Source organism: Neofelis nebulosa, chromosome 1 (assembly GCF_028018385.1).
Source record: "Neofelis nebulosa isolate mNeoNeb1 chromosome 1, mNeoNeb1.pri, whole genome shotgun sequence".
NCBI classification, from domain to species: Eukaryota; Metazoa; Chordata; class Mammalia; order Carnivora; family Felidae; genus Neofelis; species Neofelis nebulosa.
In genome coordinates, this window is record NC_080782.1 from 6891868 (window position 1) to 6911137 (window position 19270).

Consider the following 19270-nt stretch of genomic DNA (forward strand, 5'->3'; position numbering starts at 1 on the left):
GGCTCAGTCAGTTAAGAGTCTGACTCTTGGTTTCTGCTCAGGTCATGACCTCGCGGTTAGTGAGTTCAAGTCCCACATCAGGCTCCGTGCTGACAGTGCAGAGCCTCCTTGGGATTCTCTCTATCTCCCTCTCTCTCTGCCCCTCCCCTGCTCATGCTCTCAATCTCTCTCTCTCTCTCAAAAATAAATTTAAACATTTTTAAAAGCTAAAAAATAAATAAATAAAAAGGCCATCACCCTACCCAAGGTCATCAAGTTTTCTTCTATGTTATATTCTAGTTTTATAGATTTGCATTTTACATTTAAGTCTGTGATTCATTTTGAGTTCGTTTTTGTGAAGGGTGTAAGGTCTGGGTCTAGATTCATTTTTTTGCCTGTGGATGTCCACTTGTTCCATTTGTTGTCCATTTTGTGTCCATTGTGTTGTCTTTGCTCCTTTGTCAAAGACTAGTTGACTGTATTTATGAGGGTCTATTTCTAGGCTCTCTGTTCTGTGCCACTGATCTATTTGTCAATTCTTGATTTGTCTCTTTGTCTATTTCTCTATCTGGCCTATTTGTCTTTATCTTGATTACTGTAACTTTATAGTAAATCTTGAAGTCAGGTGTCATCAGTCTTCCAAATATGTTCTTCTCTTTTAGTATTGTCTGGGCTATTCCGGGTCTTTTGTCTCTCCATATAAACTTAGAATCAGGGGCGCCTGGGTGGCTCAGTCGGTTGAGCGTCCGACTTCAGATCAGGTCACGATCTCGCGGTCCGCAAGTTCGAGCCCCGCGTCGGGCTCTGGGCTGATGGCTCGGAGCCTGGAGCCTGCTTCCGATTCTGTGTCTCCCTCTCTCTCTGCCCCTCCCCCGTTCATGCTGTGTCTCTCTCTGTCTCAAAAATAAATAAACGTTAAAAAAAAATTTAAAAAAAAAAAAACTTAGAATCAGTTTGTCAGTACTCACAAAATAATATGTCTGGGAGCTTGGTTGGAATAACATGGAATCTGTAGGCCAGGTTGGGAAGCAGTGGCTGATGGAGCCACGTAAGGCCTGCCTCTACGTCTTGCAGGGAGAGCCCTTTGGAACCAACAGACTGGGGACTAGAGCCAAGGCAAGGACTGGGGCAAAGGTAGAGGGCTGCCTTAGGCTCTGGGGTGGTGGAAACAATGCCGGCAGGGAACGCCCTTGACCCTCGGGGCCTATGGCAGTCATGATCCCGGAAACCTCAGGGTTCCCTTGCTCAACATGCGTGGGCTTTTCTTCTCCCTATGTGCTCACTGTGAAGCTGAAGGTCCAGGTAGTGTGAGAGGGAGGTGCTAAGCCCACTCATGCATTTGTCTATTGGCTGGGCTCCCGGTCAAGCCTGTGATTCGACCTCTGGTCTCACACTCAGAGCCGGGTGGGCACATAATGGGTGGGGATGAGGGGCAGCGGGGTGGCCCTTCTGCATTGGGCAGAGTCACGGTACTATTCCCAGGTGATGAGGTTTGGGGGAGAGACTGCAGGATTCGTGGAGTCTGGAGCCGATGACCAAGAAAGAATTCTTGAAGACGTCTTTGGTGCAAAAAGGTGATTTTATTAAAGCCCAGAGACAGGAACCTTGAGCACAAAGAGCTGCCCAGGGACCATGAGAAACTGGTATTATACTATGGAGTTGGGGGAGGTCAAGTCCAGGGGAAGTGTCCAGTGAGATTTTCATATGCTAGTGGAGGCCTAGCTATTGTCAAGCTAAGGTGGTTTTCCCTCTAACAAAGCATTAACATTAAGACAGTAGGGAGTTCCTGGAGAAAAGTTTTACTCTGCCGGCCTCAAGTATTTGTCAGGTTGCAGGGCTGACAGGTTATAAGGACATTTACTTTTATCTGCCATTTCCTTCTGCCTTTGTTTCCCCCCAAATCCTGCCTTTTGTTTGTCCAAAAAAGGAGACTTTTAGGCCGTCGGGACTATGATCTCAATCAGTTAGCCATTTGTTTTTCCCCTTTCCTTTGTTCTTGGGCAGCCCAGAGTGCTTGAGGAATATCACACATATCCCACCTGGGGCAGGGGGTGTTTGAGGCCTGTAAGCTTGTCTTCTACTCCCTCATCAATAGGTGCCTGGACTAGGATGTTGGGGGGGGGGGGGTGGTGGCAGGCGTTTGGCGCTGAGGATGCTGAAACCACCCCAGATATCTGGGTTGCTGACCTCGGGAGACAACTGTGAGAGAAAATCTGGAAGAGCTTACGAAGTGGCCACCATCTCTGTGTTGAGGTGTGGGAAACACAATTCTAGAAAACATCCTACAACATAGGAGCAGACATCACCAATCATTCTTTTCACGGTGCTTGTGTCAATATGTAAATGAAACCCAGAATGAATCGCCTGTTGAAAAGCAGCTTTATTCTCCAAGGTTAATTCAGCTGTCAGTATATGGATAACAAAGCAAGACTGGTTCTATCTTCACCTTTCCCCCTTTGGAGTTTTTTGTTGTTACCACGGCAACTTAGCCCACAAATTTGATGATAATTAAAAACTAATCAGGAGAGCACCTTCACCTACTGGAATTGGGAGATAAATCCTGAAAAGTCCAAAGAAAAGAAAAGTAGATACCAAGCCAGCAGCCAAAAGAAATAAAAACAGTCGGGCAACTTGCCGCATTAGGGAAACGTATTAATAAGACTTAGTTGTTCAAGGACTCACTAAGTTAATGCCACAAAAATAAATGCTTGTCAACCACAATATGAATTAATAAAATGTTTTTACTCAACTCAAAAATATTGTCTGAGGTTCGGGATGTGGCACATTTTTTATTTACAAAAGTAAGAGGTCAGTATGCCATTAATTAATCTGTTGAAAGATACAGACATGGGAAGCTGGGTGGCTCAGTTGGTTAAGTATCTGACTCTCGAGTTCAGCTCACTGGTTCGTGAGTTCGGGCCCCGTGTTGACCTCCATGCTGATAGTACGGAACTTGCTTGGGATTCTCTCTCTCTCTGCCCCGTCCCCACTCATGCTCTCTCTACAAACAAACAAATAAACAAACTTAAAAAACAAAAGAAAGATATAGATGAGTAGGTTGTAACCAAGGAAAAGTCCACATTCACTCTTGTTACTCTTTTTTTAAATTTTTTTTTTCAGTGTTTATTTATTTTTGAGAGACACAGCATGAGTAGGAAAGGGCAGAGGGAGAGGGAGACACAGAAATTCAAAGCAGGCTCCAGGCTCTGAGCTGTCAGCACGGAGCCTGACGCGGGGCTCGAACCCACGCGGGATGAGATCATGACCTGAGCAGAAGTCAGAGGCCCAACCGACTGAGCCACCCAGGCGCCCCCTTGTTACTCTTAATATCCAACTACTGTAGTGACTCAAGCCCCTTGTCTAAGAAAAGAAAAAAAGCAAACAAACCAAAACCCACACTTAACAATTTCTGGTGTGTGTGTGTGTGTGTGTGTGTGTTGCGTATAAATATACATCGGGACTTCACAACCTCACGCTGTCGATATTTGGGGCTGGATCATTCTTTGCTCTGGACTGCTGTCTTGTGGGATGTTTGGCAACACCATGGCCTCTACCCTGGAGACATAGCAGCATGCTCTTTCTAGAGCTGTGCCGACCCAACTGCCTTCAGATCTCATCCACTGAGACTACAGCCCTAGAACAATCTCCTTGACCTCATTTTGCTCGTCCTCCGCTCACACTTCAGTGGGGATGGGTTCCCTGCAAAAAGGTGTGGGTTTCCCCTCACGGCTGAGATGGTCACAGGCCAGGGAAAACGTCCCAAGACCGTGCCACGGGGGGCATCACGTCTCATAACGGCATATTTAAGAATTTTAAAACTCACCTGAAAGTTGGGGCCGTGTAGCCTCACACCATGTCTTGTATGTACCACGGGAGCTGGAAGTTGTCCTCACTGGACCGAGTTGGCTGTGATCTGCTGGGAATGAAGAATAACAGAGATTCTTGCTATGGAGAACCAGAGCTTACTTTTCGAAATTCAGCCAGCCTCTAGGAGACTGCTGATGAGAATATGAATTGGTACAACTTCTCCGAAGGGTAATTTGGAAATACATGTGTCACAACTGCAAATGCGTAAGCCCTTCGATCTCCCAATTCCATAGAGCATTCTCTTAATATTCTTGCACACATGTAAAACAATGTATGTACGAAGGTTCTCAATAAAGCATTGATTTGCTTGTTATGGCACAATGTGAGAGCCAACCTACATAGTCTCAGCAGGACTGCTTAAGTAAACAGATTATATCCATAAAACATAAAGGTAACAAAATCACAGTTCAATGTATATCCGTTTATACTGTATGAATTTTAACATAAAGCAAATTCATCACCTGTATCCCTTTTTCGCTTTCATTTTTGTTTCTCTTGTTTTCTTGTGTCTGTTTTATTTATTTGTTTGTTTGCTGCAATTGGGGAGTTCTTTCCATATTCTGTTACCAGTCGTTGATCAGGAATACATTTTGGAAATATTTTCTCCCAGTCCGTGGCCCTTTGTGCTTTTTATTTCATAAAACTCAGAGACCAGACGTGTTTAGTTGGTTGAACCAATTTTGTTCCTTTAATGGCTCATCCATATAGTGTTCCTGAGAAGAAATCTTTAACCCAAAGTCATCAAAATTCTTAAAAAAAATTTTTTTAGGTTTATTTATTTTTGAGACAGACCCCAAGTCAGAGAGGGAGGCACAGAATCCGAAGCAGATTCCAGGCTCTGAGCTGTGGGGCTCGAGTCCGTGAACCGTGAGATCATGACCTGAGCTAAAGTCAGACGCTTAACCGACTGAGCCACCCAGGCGCCTCGAGTCATCAAAATTCTATTCCATATTTTAATAAATTTTATAATTTCAGGTTTTACATTGAGGCCCCTGATCCAATTTTAGTTCATTTTTATGTAGTGTAAGGCATGAATACCCACTGATTCTTTAGCCATACTGTTGGCATCATATTTTGCAGTGATTGTTTTTGAGATTACAATATGCATCCTTGATTCTTCAAAGACTACTTAGAGTCCTACTCAAAGGACCCTCACAAATAATACCTTCACTTTTTGTAAATATAATAATCTGGGAACAATAGACTTTCATTTTAGCATGCCTGAATTTTTATGCTTCAGTTGCCATATACATTAGATGTTCATATCAGATAAACTTCAAATACAATGTCATAGTTGTTGCTTTTATAGTTATGTGTTTTAAAGAAGTAGAGTGAAAAATTGATAATTTTACATGTGTCATGTTCCCATGTTCAGTGTTATTTATGTTTTCTGGAACATTCAGGTTTTTATCTGGTTTTGCTTTTCTTTAGCCTGATGAAATTCCCTTTCACATTTCTTAGAATGTGGTTCTCCTGTTCATCATTTTGAATGAGATATAAGCCGCTTTTCGTATCTTCACTCCTCTGCATGGTATGTATAATTTTTTTCTGTCTACTTTCTATAGTTTACTTTGATCTTCATCAGTTTACCTATTTTGCCTCCAAGGTGATTAGTTTACTTTTATTTATTCTGCTTGGGGACGGCTTTGCATCTTGAAAGTATAAATTTTGTATTTCACAAAAATAAGTTATTACTTCCCCGATTTTATTTTCTACTTCAGTTCTTCTCTTTCTGGAGCTGCAATGTTATCTACCTTGGACTGCTTGCCATTGTCACATGGATCACTGTGGCTTTATTTATTTATTTTTGTTCAAACTTTTATCCATCTTTCTGTCTTCAAGTTGAATGATTTCTATTGATCCATCTCAAAGTTAACGGACTTTTTATTAATTCTCCTCCCAATCTGTTGTTAAGCCCATCTAGTGACTTTACTTCAGTTTTTGGTATTATTTGCTTCTCGAATTTCATTAGATTTTTCACGCTTTATCTTTCCCTACTGAAATTTCATATTTGTTTCCTTATCGAGAGTATATTTTTCTTCAGTTCTTTGAATATTTTCCTTTAATTCTTTGAACACAATGGAAATAACCATAATAAACTTTCAGTGTCTCCACATTGATTTCCTATATGTTCACTCATTAAAATACATTTTCTTTATGTCCTTGAGTGTAGTTATAATATATGTCTTAAAATTTGTATTCGTTGAGGGGCCCCTGGGTGGCTCAGTCGGTTAAGCATCCAACTCTTAATTTCAGTTCAGGTCATGATCTCTCTCTCTCTCTCCCCAAAAATAAATAAATCTAAAATTTAAAAAAAATTGAATTCATCAATTTCAATGTCTGGGCCATGTCTAGTTTATTCTCCATCGACTGGCTTTTCTCTTTCCTATGAATTACTTTTTTTCTTTTATTACGTGTGTATTAGTTTTGAATCAGACCCCAGATATTGTGAATGATAGCTTGGGGAGATTGGGTTCTGTTATATTCCTCTGAAGATTATTGATTTTATTTTCTCCTTAACAAGATTTTACCTCAGCTGGACTCAAACTCACTTCTGTCTCCCCTATAATTGTCAGAAACTAATATCTACTAAGTTCCTTTAGCATTTTCTGGGTTACTTGGAGTCTATTCTCTACAAGTTCAATTAAGGGGACAACCGATGACTTGGTCAGATATTAGAATTTGTTATTAACCCCCTCTTTGGCTAGCTTCTGTGTAGAATTTATCTTCTCACTTTCCAAATGTTGTGGTCTCCTCTTACTCTGTGCTCTGATTTCTTAACCAGTAAAACCGTATGTAGGTTTTTACTAGGACTTTAACACTCCACATGGGAACCACTCTGGTCTTCCTTCAGGCAATACGCTACAAACTGGAAACTTACCCAGAGTTATCATCTTCTTTGAAATGTCAGCTTCCTTCCTACTTGCTTCACATTGTTCTTCCTTTAGATTTTTTTCACTTTTCTCCCTTAAGAGTTTATCATTTTGTTTGAGGGTGAGTTAGTCAAATATCAGCTACTCTGTTATTATCTGAGACAAAAATCTTCATGGCATTTTATTTTTTATGGAAGAATATTCTACTACCAAGTGCATTAAAATAGTTTGTTTCAAGAAAGATAGTAAAGGAAGAGCAAACTGATGATTTCCCAGGGACAAATAATGTAGCAGTAGATTGCAATGATAATTTTGTAAACAGAATCGACTTTTCGTTCATCTAAATTTACTTCTGTGAAACATGACTCATGAATATTCCAAGTGTGTTTTGGGGTTTTTTTTTTGGGGGGGGGTTGGAAAATGGGTCTGTACTTCTTAAAAGTATATAAAGTGAGGGGCTAATGCTGGGAAATGTACAGCGACTGGAATAGGAATGAAGGTAAGTTCTTCAATAAATTCAAGAAAAGAGAATTAAAGAAAACAATTTTATTTATTTCAGCCCTCCATTGAATTTCTCATTTTGCATAAGCAATCACATAGAAAATTAATTTAATACATGATTAAAATTTTGAAATGTTTCTAATTGTTTTGTTCTTCACTGACTCCTTAAGTGCTTTACGATAATAAAATTCATGGTTATAAGTATCATTACTATGCATAAGATGAAAATAGGTGGGGTTTTTTGTGCTATCCAGAAATTGCATACTGTATTCCTAATCCACCTAAGGCAGTTATGAGAAATATGCCTGTACATTGTCAAAGTGTGTCTGCCTTGATATGACAGTAATTATTCTTCTCTCCTGTGACATAAGTTTTAAGTTTAGTCAATGGAATTTAAATGTAATAACTTCCAGATTCCCCCTGTTCGATTAATACTTGGAAATATTTAAATTTATAAAGCAGAAAAAATTACCATTTCTTTTGGGAGGATGACAAATTCTTTTGACTTACCAAAATATAAAATCATGGTTAGGGCATGCATTTTATCTCAGAGAAATAATGTATGTGGTATATTGTAGTCAATTTCTATTTATGCAAAATTCTTTTTTAAACAAATCAGGGGCTACATCATGGCATTTTGTATTCACAGTGATGTTTGTAAGGCCCTGCAAAACCTTGACTCTTGGGTAAGTCAGTGTTTCTCAACGTGCCAGTTCCCTCAGGGTCTCAATTAAATAAGATCTACCGAAAATGGGGCTCAGACAATAAATATTTTTCCATTTTTCCATGAGGGTGATATGCAGACAAGACTGATAATTACCGAAAAAGTTCAACAAATAGAGATGTGTATTATACCTTGATTGTTAAGGTGTTTTTTCTGATAATCTTCATATGATGTACATAGCAACTATTCATCAGAAATGTACTCCCAACTCACTCTGAAAAAGTTTGTATTTGAAACTTATTTGTTTGACAGAATTAAGAAAATAACATTCAAAATTCAAGATTTAATATAGAATAATGGGGTAAAACTAGAATTCCGGAAGATCTACAAGGGAATAAATGTGATCTCGTTGAATCCTTCCAATAACATTATGAAGTGAATGACATTATTATTGCCATTTTACAGGCGAGAAAACCAAGGCACCAAGTAGTAAAGTAAGTTGCCCAAAGCCACAGGATAAGAAGGAGCTGAAAATGAACACAGACAGTCTGGCTTCAGAATCCCTGCTCCTACACTTACATCTATGCTTTTCTATACTTATAGCAACATTTTTCAGTGAAAAATAATCTTCCTGGAACATCCATTCCAAAGATACCTCTCTTCTCTCTGAGCCTCATGACTCCTGAGCTGTTTTCTATCCCTACCTTTTAAGGAAACCAAGAGGAAAAGTTTTTACTTTTTTTCCTCAAAGACAGTGTCCCTAAAGTCATGGTTCTTCTCATTTCTATATTATAGTCTTTACCTATCTACCACGTGCACACGGTTCACCAAGAGCTCCTTGAAACACTTTCTACTCTTGGCCAACGTGAATGTGGTAAATGCTTCAGGTCCCCACCTATGTTCCCTCAGTCCCCCCAGAACATACCTACAGCTTTGGAGGAGTACTTGGAGTTTCTAAATACACTCTGGTGTCATTCCTCATGGACCCATATCTTCTGCCTGAGGGCATTCCATGGGCACGGGAGCATCTAGATGTGCATAAAAGATGGGTGAGAAGTGATAGGTAGCATATGTTCCATAAAGCAATTCCTTGCCATCAAGTGATGCAGAAAAGTAGATAAGGACCCCAATGTCCTTGCTCCTCAGTGGGATAGTTTGGGTTGTGTGTTATAGGCTCTCTCAGATGTTGCCCAATGATATCCATCTGTTCTGTGGCCAGTAGTCATCAGCCACTCATTAACTCCCCCCTTACTGGCTAACCTCCCTTTCCAGCATATTTTCCCTATTCCTTTTTGTGTTTCCTTGGATCACCTCCAGATAAATTGCATGCACCAAATTCTTGATTCAGGGTCATCTCTTGGGAAAACTCAAACCAAGAGGATGATAGGGCATTCTTCAACCTCTCTCCTCAGGCTCCTTTTTGTTTTTTTCTCCACCTCCTAAGGAAGATCCACGTCCTCTGCTCATCACTTAGAGAATGGTATTCTCAGGATGCTGCATGGATCCTACTCTCATCTCACTTCCAGAGGATCTCATCTTTTCCAGATCTTTTTAAAAAATATTTTTATTTATTTTTGAGAGACAGAGAGAGACAGAGCATGAGCAGGGAGGGTCAGAGAGAGAGGAAACACAGAATCCAAAGCAGGGTCCAGGCCCCAAGCTATCAGCACAGAGCCCTATGCGGGGCTCAAACTCACAAACTGTGAGATCATGACCTGAGCCAAAGTTGGAAGTCGGATGCTTAACCAACTGAACCACCCAGGCACCCCATCGTTTTTTCCAGATCTTAAATTGCCATCTTTATATTGATTGTTCCAAAATCATTAACTGTAGCTCACATACTTCTGTCATATTCTATATACTGTTTTTATTCCACAGTATTTATCACACATCTACTCTTCTGCTAGCACCATTTCCGGCCATGAGTATAAGCTCTTCAAACACAGATCCTACTCAAGGAGCTCACGTCCTGGTTGGGAGAGATAAAACACGGACAAAGTGTAACTGACACGATTAGTGAGCATAATGGAAATAAAATGGAAATTGTGTTAGAGATTCATGAAGACGAAGGAGAGCTTTAGCAAAGTTGGCCTGGGAAGGCCTTCTGCATACTGAACCCTAGAGATGAAACCTGAGTTCACACCTCCCCACTGAACTCCCTCATCAGGTGTCAGATTGCCTTCTTGAGAGCTCTGTGTCTGTCTGATTTGGAGGCTGCATTTTGCCCCAGTGACCTCACTTCTCTGAGGAATCTAAGAAGAGTTGTTAATCTTTCAGATTGGTCAGCTTCTCACTTATTGTTAAGGAGTAGTGACTTTCAATTGCATTACATACCAGACTAGAGACCAAAAATCTCCTATTCGGCTTTGACTTGTATGCTACGTCATAGACTCACCTTTGTATAAGTAAAGGAAGGCAATTTATTATATGGACTCATTGTGTTTTTGAATATTGTTATTAAAGAGCCATGAGATGCATATACAGGTTTCTTGGTTGTTTTTATTTTATTTTCTAGTATCTTGTATATGATTAAAAAAAACTATGCAATTTAGTATTTATCAGTCTTGGTATTGAATATATGTTCTGTTGAGCCCTGTATTATGCTTATAGCTGACACTGAAGAGTAACTCATAGGACTGTATCCAGTATCATATTATAAAAAATATATAAATTACCTTTATCTTTTTTAGAGTCTTTATATACCTAGAGTCCCATAGCAGACTTGGAAGGTATAAAATCAGGGTCCCTTGGGGCAACTGGGTGGCTCAGTTGTTTGAGTGTCAGACTTCAGCTCAGGTCATGATCTCGCAGTTCATGAATTCGAGCCCCACGTCAGGCTCTGTGCTGACAGCTTGGAGCCTGGAGCCTGCTTCAGATTCTGTGTCCCCCTCTCTCTCCGCCCCACCCCTGCTTGTGCTCTGTCTCTCTCTGTCTTTCAAAAATGAATAAACATAAAAAAAATTTTAAATCTGGGTCCGTTTTGAAACTTGATTCTCTTTAAAATGCAGACTTTCTTCAAATGAGGCACCAAGTTAATAATCAGATATATTGATCTGATCTGAATAACTCTATGTTAATTTTAGAAAGAGGCTTAGCAAAGGAGGGCATTTCTTTAGGGAAATATTATATCTTTATGGATAGTGCCACGGTAGAGCCCGGTGTCCAAGAAAAGGGGAGAATTTTCCATACCGGGCCACTCTCAACTGTGGATTTAATTCAAGTCAAAAGAACTTCTCTGAAAAGGAAGTTCCCAATTGTACTGTCTCTTTAAAAGTTTTTGGCACATTTAACCACAACCTGAGTTGAAGTAATGTATCCAAAACACAAATGGTTTAAAAAAGAAAACCTTTGGTACAATATATAAAGAAATCAGAATAATGGTTTATTTAGAGCCTCTTAAAAGTGATGGCCATATGTGGGTACATAATTGTTGACCTCCCCTAAAACATCTTTGTACTTTAAAGACAAGATGCAAATCAATGTTCTCATTTTCAACCACCTCACTTTGCTATCTCTTTTCCTTGATTTTCTCCTCTCTCTCTCTCTCTCTCTCTCACACACACACACACACACACACGAAAATCTAATCAAATTCATCTCCTTGTACATCTTATATTAATTGTTCAAAAGCGGTAAAAAAAGTTTATGTGGTGATCACTGAGTTATTTAGATAAAAATAAATATTTTCTAATTATATTGTGTTAAATTTAATTAAATTTATTTAATAATCTGATTTAATTATTTTGTGTCACTGTATAATTGACTATACAAGACGAATGCAATGCATTGATCACCTGAAGTCCTTAATTTGATCCTTCATATGGTGAATACATATGAAATATGACTTTTAAAATATTTAGGCTTGCATCATCCAAAAAAATTCAGACATTTTTAATTTTTTAATGTTTTAATTTTTAATAACAATATTGAAATATATGTGACTATAGGAAGTTTAGGGTGAAATTCTTTATATTTATTCAAATTACAAAATTTTATATCACAAAAATATTTCACTAAAATATATTAAAGGTTAAATTATCTTTCTGGTTGATGCTACCCTTTAATGAATATGCCACAAACTCTGTAAATGCAATTTAATATGCAAAACAAAAAATAGAATATTTGTTCACTTACATATATCAACATTTTTATCTCAGACTATTTTTGTATTTAGCTATATTTTGATTTCATTTTGGGCTATAAAGTCAGTTGTAATACCACTTAAAAAGAAACACACCATAAAATAACAATTGTTAGAGCACGAGCATTTAATAACTAAGAAAAGTTTCTGTGGAAATGCATATATTACTAAACCGAATACTTCTTTAGGTTCATGATGTGGACTTGTTGATGAGTTATTATTTATCACTGGGGAACACATCCAGAAAATTTCTCCTTAGTGACTTTTTCCTCACTAATTAATTACAGAGCTAAATGCTGATGCAGTTGGAATATTTCCTGCTTCCATATTTTTCCCCAAGGGTAGCTTACCGATACTTACAGTGTAATCATTCATTTAAATAGCTCGTATCACAAAATTCAAATTCAAACAGGACACACTGAGCTGCTCATCGTTGATAGCTTGGTTGATTGATTGACACACAAAGTATGTGTCTTCAGAAAGGCTTTGAGGAAGTTCACACAAGATACACGGTGTAGTAAGGTTAAAGTATGATTGAGGGGCACCTGGGTGGCTTAGTCAGTTGAGCGTCTGACTCTTGATTTTGGCTCAGGTCAAGATCCCAAGGTCATGGGATTGAGTTCCACTTGGGGCTCCGCACTGAGTGTAGAGTCTGTTTGAGATTCTCTCTCTCTCTCTCTCTCTCTCTCTCTCTCTCTCCTTCTGCCCCTCCTCCCCACTCACATGTGTGCCCTCTATAAATAAATAAATAAACTTTAAAAAAAAGAAAAAAACTCAGCTGGATCTAGGCAGCAGGCTGTTCTATCACTTGTGTATCCTCATGAGTTCCTCAGTCACACAGTATTAGTTAAACACCCATACTCTTTGAGGATTAAAAAAAAAAAAAAAAAAAAGATTTATTGAAGTGAACCCAATCATCCAATCTATCTAGCTACATCGTGCTGAATGTTCTGGAATTTCAATTGTGGGCATAATGACCACCTGTGGGTCTGCACTGGGGGCAGCTTTGCATCTGGCAGACGTTCCACATGTGACCTCCTAACCATTCTTTTGGTAGAACTCTTTATAGACTGTGGCATTGCTTTTGAAAGTGAAGATGCTGTCTTCCTCATCACAAGCTCACAGAGAAGACAAAAGAAATGTCATCTGTGATACTATTATTGTGGGGGCTTGAAAAATGCCAACAGACATGCTGAAAAATTCTCTGGTGTCAGACAAGCGCGTGCTGGGCCTCCACGATAAGTGCCCATAAACACTGTAAACAACACAGGAGAAAGCCCACAGCTTGGGGCCAGCCCACTAGGTTATTCACTCTCTCACAGAGATTCAAATGGGGCTTAATCTAGGGTAATTTATGGCTACATACAACTCCTTGATTTATCCTATTTGATAGCATAGAATCAATGAAATTATAATCAGAAATTGTGTGTGTGTGTGTGTGTGTGTGTGTGTGTTTTAAATAAAAGTTTCTGTTACTTCGGCAAACTTACTTGCTTCCTGAGTGTGTAGTTTTATGCCAGATCTCAAAAGAGACACAATGAAAATTTTCACAGGCTACACATTGTCCATCTTAACAAATCAGTGGCTGCCCTTTCCTTTTTCTAAAGCTGATAACATGAGTGGAGCCCAGAATCCTTCGTTAGACCTCTGGGTTTTCCCCACATTCTGTTCTGATACTTCATGCTTGTAGACCCACCAGTCAATGGTTACCAGGTGCTTAGAATGTGCTAGACCAGTGCTGCCCCCAAGCCATAAAACCTACCAGTACCCAACCAGAAGTAGGTGCTCATGGACCTCCAGGTCCATCAGGGATGAACAAGGAAGTAAATAAATAAATAGGGAAATAGTTAGAAACTATGATGTGTGTCATAAAAGCAGTAAATATCTCTGAGACAGAGAATACAAGAGTGGGAGCCGTGGTGTGGAGTGAGCCACACAAGCCCCTTGCAGGTTGGGCTCCAGGCTGGGCTGGGTGTTCCCCAAAAGAGAAGGAAGCCAGAGGGAGATCTCAAGGGTTCAAGAAAAAGTGACTTCTATGATTCTGGGCTGGCAGCCTCTGACTCCTTCCCTCACACTGTGGCTGTGAAACCTGGGATCCGGGGCAGTAGGAGTGAACAAATATCAACAGTCGGTTTACCTCCCTTTTATCTGCATTTACAGTGCACTTGTTACCTCCACGCATGCTCCAACCTGCTGTTTGTCTCTATTCTGGAAGAATTCACGGAGTCTGACCCAGGACCCATTTTACCTTTTAAGTCTTTTCTAAGGTGATGCCTCAGAGAACCCCATACATGAGTTCACCTAATGCAGGAGATATGCTGAAAAGACTTCAGCCCAACTTCCTCCTGTCAATGACACAGGAGCATCACAAGCCAGACTATGATGGGAAGCAGTCCAAAGACCATTGTCACGTCCAATGCCAGTATAACAAACCAAACAACACATGGCCTGGGGCCATTCCCGAGATACTGCTCTATGGATGAAGATATATTATTGGTAACTGAGGATAAGCCACAGTGTGGCTTCGAATCACAGGTGATCTAGGGTCATCAGTTCTGCTGTTACTCATAACTTGTCCTGAAATTTTAAGTGTGATATACACTTACCCCCACCACTGGTGGTGGTTATATTGTTACCATGAGTTTGTGTTATAGAAGGCATAATGGCCCTCAAAGATGTCCATGTCCTGATGCCTGGATCCCGAGAATGTCCCCTTACGTGGCAAACTGGGGACTTAGCAGATGTGATTATGTTAAGGACCTTGAGATGGGGATATAATCCTGGATTTCCCAACTGGACCCCATCTAATCCAATGAGTCCGTGAAAACAGAGAGCCTTTCATGGCTGTGGTTGGAGAAATATGTGACCATAGGAAACAGGTCATGAAGATACGGTGTTGTAGGCTTTGAAGACAGAGAGACGGCATTTTGTATTTTTTTCATGAGGCAGTCAGTCAGGTCCCCAAAAGAGGGGACACGGGAAGATGCAGGAAAACAAAGTTTGTTCCACTCACAGATCCTGGAGAGACAGAGTCACTGAGCTCTGTTAGGGGCCACGTGCAGGGAGTACCAAGGAAACAGACTCACCCAACTGATGGGGATCCCAGAGTAAGGACCCTTAGGCAAGTGCCTTCACTGGGGTCAGCGTGAAGTACACCAAGCATGAGAGGGTTTCCTGGTGTCTGGGAACAGTCACCAGGTCACAGGAGAAGGCAAAAGAGAATTTGAGGCAGGAGCCACTCTTACCACCTGGGAGCGCTGGTCACCTGGGAGGAGAATTCATAGTCTGTTTGTGGCGATACTGGGGCAGCAAGAAAATATGGAATTTTACAAATTATAATACAATGGACCTTGTGGGGCCACCATACCAATGATGCTGGTTAAGATGGATAACACTTGTCACCTGGGTTGTGGAGATGTTAAAGGTGATGGGGACAGCGTGACTCAGTCCCTGAAAGGCAAACTTTATTGAAGGTGACAAGTAGGAAGAGTCCTCTCAGGCACATGATGAGGGTTTGAACCTACTTTACAGTTTGTGGGAAAAAGCCCTAAGAAGAGGTCAGGCTCCTCCGGATTAAGAGAATCTGTGGAAGATTTGGTTCGTCATGAAAGACCTTTACCTGTTGGCCTATTCCTCGTCGTTAGGTCCGCACCTGCCCAGAGCTGTTAATGTATATGCAGCAGGAGGAGCCCTGAATGGCACAAAACTCTCCTTCCCTCACTAATAAATAGTCAAGAGCCAGTCTGTTACCCATGACTGGGTGGCTCCTGGGGACCCTGGCGAGGGTGGGAGCCGTTTATAGAACCTCTCTGGGCCTTACCTTTGTCAGCTCTAAGGTGGGCATAATAGGTAGTGTCTCCCTTCTATTTTTACCATAAGAATTAAACCAGCTGATATTAGAATAGTATCAGAATAATAGTGGGCATAGAGTTAGGACCAGTCGACCAGTGTTGCCATTTCCGTTTTTCTCCTGGTAATCACAGCTCCCGACAAGTATCTCGAAGGGAAAACTCTGGAAGAAAAACATAAGCAGCCAATTAAAAGGCATTGATTTAGATGCACACCACTTAGGGACAGAAAGAGCCTTGGGTACTATGTGATCTAAATTCCTCATTTTCTGAAACAAGGAAGAAAGTACTTGTTTTGTACCGAATGCCCTCAGTGAGTTAGCAGCATGGCCTGGCTAGAGTCAAGAATGGAACGGAGTGCTGGATCAATGCGCTTTCTATGGCAATGTGACCTCTCTGTATAGACTCTTCTGTCAGAATCCAAGTGGCGAATTTATTTGAAAACCATCAAAGAAAGTCAAGAGAATAGACCAAGCTGGCATAATGTACATTCTAGAAGGATACTTTTGCTTATTTTTCTCTCCTATAACTCACTTCTTTTTTATTTTTAGTTTTCTGCCTGTGTTGGAAAGCAGGAAGAATTACTTATTATCAACTGTTGCACATTGTAAAGAGGCACTAACTTGTTTATAAAAATCTCATAAATCTCAGCCTAGATACAGAAGGATCATCTAAGTTAGTTATCCTCAAAATTTTTACCCTCCATGGCATTCCCACTTGTGACAGGTCTCTAAATGCCATGGGACGGAGACTCTCTTGTCGCGCATTGGGTTCAATGGATCTTTGAACTCTTCAGATAAGAAAGGCTTTTTAAAAAAAAATCTCTCAGACACCAGGACGCACACAAAGACAATTATGCTGAGAACACAGTTAGAATTGGACGGTCTGATTCTCATGCTGGCCACTTACCAAGAGTGTTCTAAATAGAATGGGCAAGTAGTTACATGATGAGGATTCAGAGATGTATCAGAATTGTCCTTTAAAAGCCAGAGATTTCCTTTTGCCTTTAAGGACATAAAAATTTGCTTCCTGGGTACCTAGAAGCAGAGGACAGGAGGGAGGGCGTGTGTGCAGAGATGGCTTTCCTGAGTAGGATTACCCTGGTAAGCTGGGGTTGAATGAAAATGTATCTTTTACCCCAGACACACAAATCCCCAATGTTAAATTCCATCATTTCCAGGGCACAATACTTCTGTCCTTCCCAGGCCCTTGCTAAGGTGTTAAATGGCATCCATGCACACACTGTCCTCTCTGTCTGTTCCTCTCTCCTCGGCCAAACTTGGCTCAACCCCTTTTTGTTTGGTTGGCTTGGTTCATTCCTACTTGTTTCCTAACATCACGTTCAAGTATACGTCTTGCAAGACACCTCTGCTGACCCTTACTGGAGCGGGTTAGGGAGCCTCCTGTGTGAGACCCTGCTCAAGTGCTATCATGGCAACTGTTAGGTTGTGTCTTCATTGTCTTCTTATTCTTCTCTGCTTCCGAGTGGTGAGCTCCTAGAACACAGAAGCTGAGACTTCCATTTTTATCTCCCTGGCACAGAACACATATCCTGGAGCAAAATGGATCTCCAATTGATGTTTGGAGAAGACTTTAGTCAATGAAACTCCAGCCCTCCCTGTTCTCTGCCACCATCAGGGCATATGCTGGCTTCCATAGCAACCTTTTATTATCCACTCAGGAGAAAATATCAGAATTGGAGTGAGGGAGTGTCACGTTCTAAGGATCACACTCAATACACTGCAATGTATAATAAACCAAGGGGTGTTACTGGATGATTCTAACTAGTAGCAAGTGGCCTAGAAAGCATCTCATGCCAGATTATAATTTACAAGTATTGTCCCAATCTGGAGTTGATTAACCGGCACCCATGGATCAGGAGGAAGAATGTTCTGTAGAAAAGATATGTCCTCAAAACACATGAAGACAGGAACATAACCTGGGCTCACGTGAATGACTAACAGCTACGGTATCACTGAAACCCGATGTTTCCCAACATCGTCCATGTTAAACACAGGGATAGCTAGAAGGGGTGAGAGAAGAAACCCAAGTTAAATGTTACAGTAAGGCAAGAGCATCCAACTAAAGCAGATATATGCAGACCCCCTTGAAGGGAGGCTAAGTATCAGAAAGGGAAAAGGTATAATAAATTAAAGAACCACTTACTGCTACCATCAAATAAGGGTCCGAATTATTTGACAGCCACATCTGCCCTGTTTTCCTGCTGAATTAGAAAGCTAGCACTCTTTACTTACATTGTAAACACAGATTACAGTCCTAGTTCACAGAGCTACAGTAGAAGCTGAGTAAAATAACGTGAAGAATTAACATCAAGAGAAATTTTACCAGATTAAATCCAAGTTAAAAAGAAACATTAGGGGCGCCTGGGTGGCTCAGTCAGTTGAGCATCTGACTTTGGCTTAGGTCATGATCTTGCAGTTCATGTGTTTGAGCCCCGCGTCGGGCTCTGTGCTGACAGCTCAGAGCCTGGAGCCTGCTACAGATTCTGTATCTCCTCCTCTCTCTGCCCCTCCCAACCTCATGCTCTGTCTCTTTCTGTCTCAAAAATAAACATTAAAAAAAATTTTAATAAACAAATAAAAATTAAAAGAAGCAACATTACATCTTTGTACCATGGTTATTCAAGTGAAATTTTTACATTTTCCTTTGAGTGCACCAAATGAACACACATGTGCAAGGATCCATCCTGTGCCGAGTTGTCTCCTGGGTGTTGAGTGTGTACAAAGAGCACCAACTGGAAGGTGTTGACATCCTAAGAAAAAGCCAGATCCCAATGCAGGGGGTTAGAAGAAATGCTGGCAAAGAGAGAGAGAGATGATGCCTTTTGAAACAAAATGCTTTATGTTGTGATAGATTTTTTTAAGTTTATTTGTTTATTGTGTGTGAGAGAGAGGGAGAGAGCAGGGGAGGGGCAGAGAGAGAGAGAGAGAGGGAGAGAGAGAGAATCCCAAGCAGGCTTCACATTGTCAGCATACAGCCCGATGTGGGACCTGAACTAATGAACCATGAGATCAAGACCTGAGCCAAAACCAAGAGTCAGATGCTTAACCAACTGAGCCGCCCAGACACCCCCTTGTGATGGATTTTTAAACATGGACTTTTTCATGGAGGTCAGTACTGATGGCATCCCCCATAATAACTCAGTCTTGTAAAACCTGAGTACTTAACACACAATTCTCTTGTGGTGCATGTGCTCATCACCCTCTATGAGAGTGTGGTATGTAAGCTGGCCCCACATTTTACAGCAGAATCTGGGGAGAGGGGTTCAGGCAGGTCTGCATTGAATACTATGCAGTGATGGTGAGAATGAGTGAGGTATCCTGGTCCAGAGAGCCACCTGAGAAAGACATCTGCAGGAAGCCCCTAGCGTGTTTGA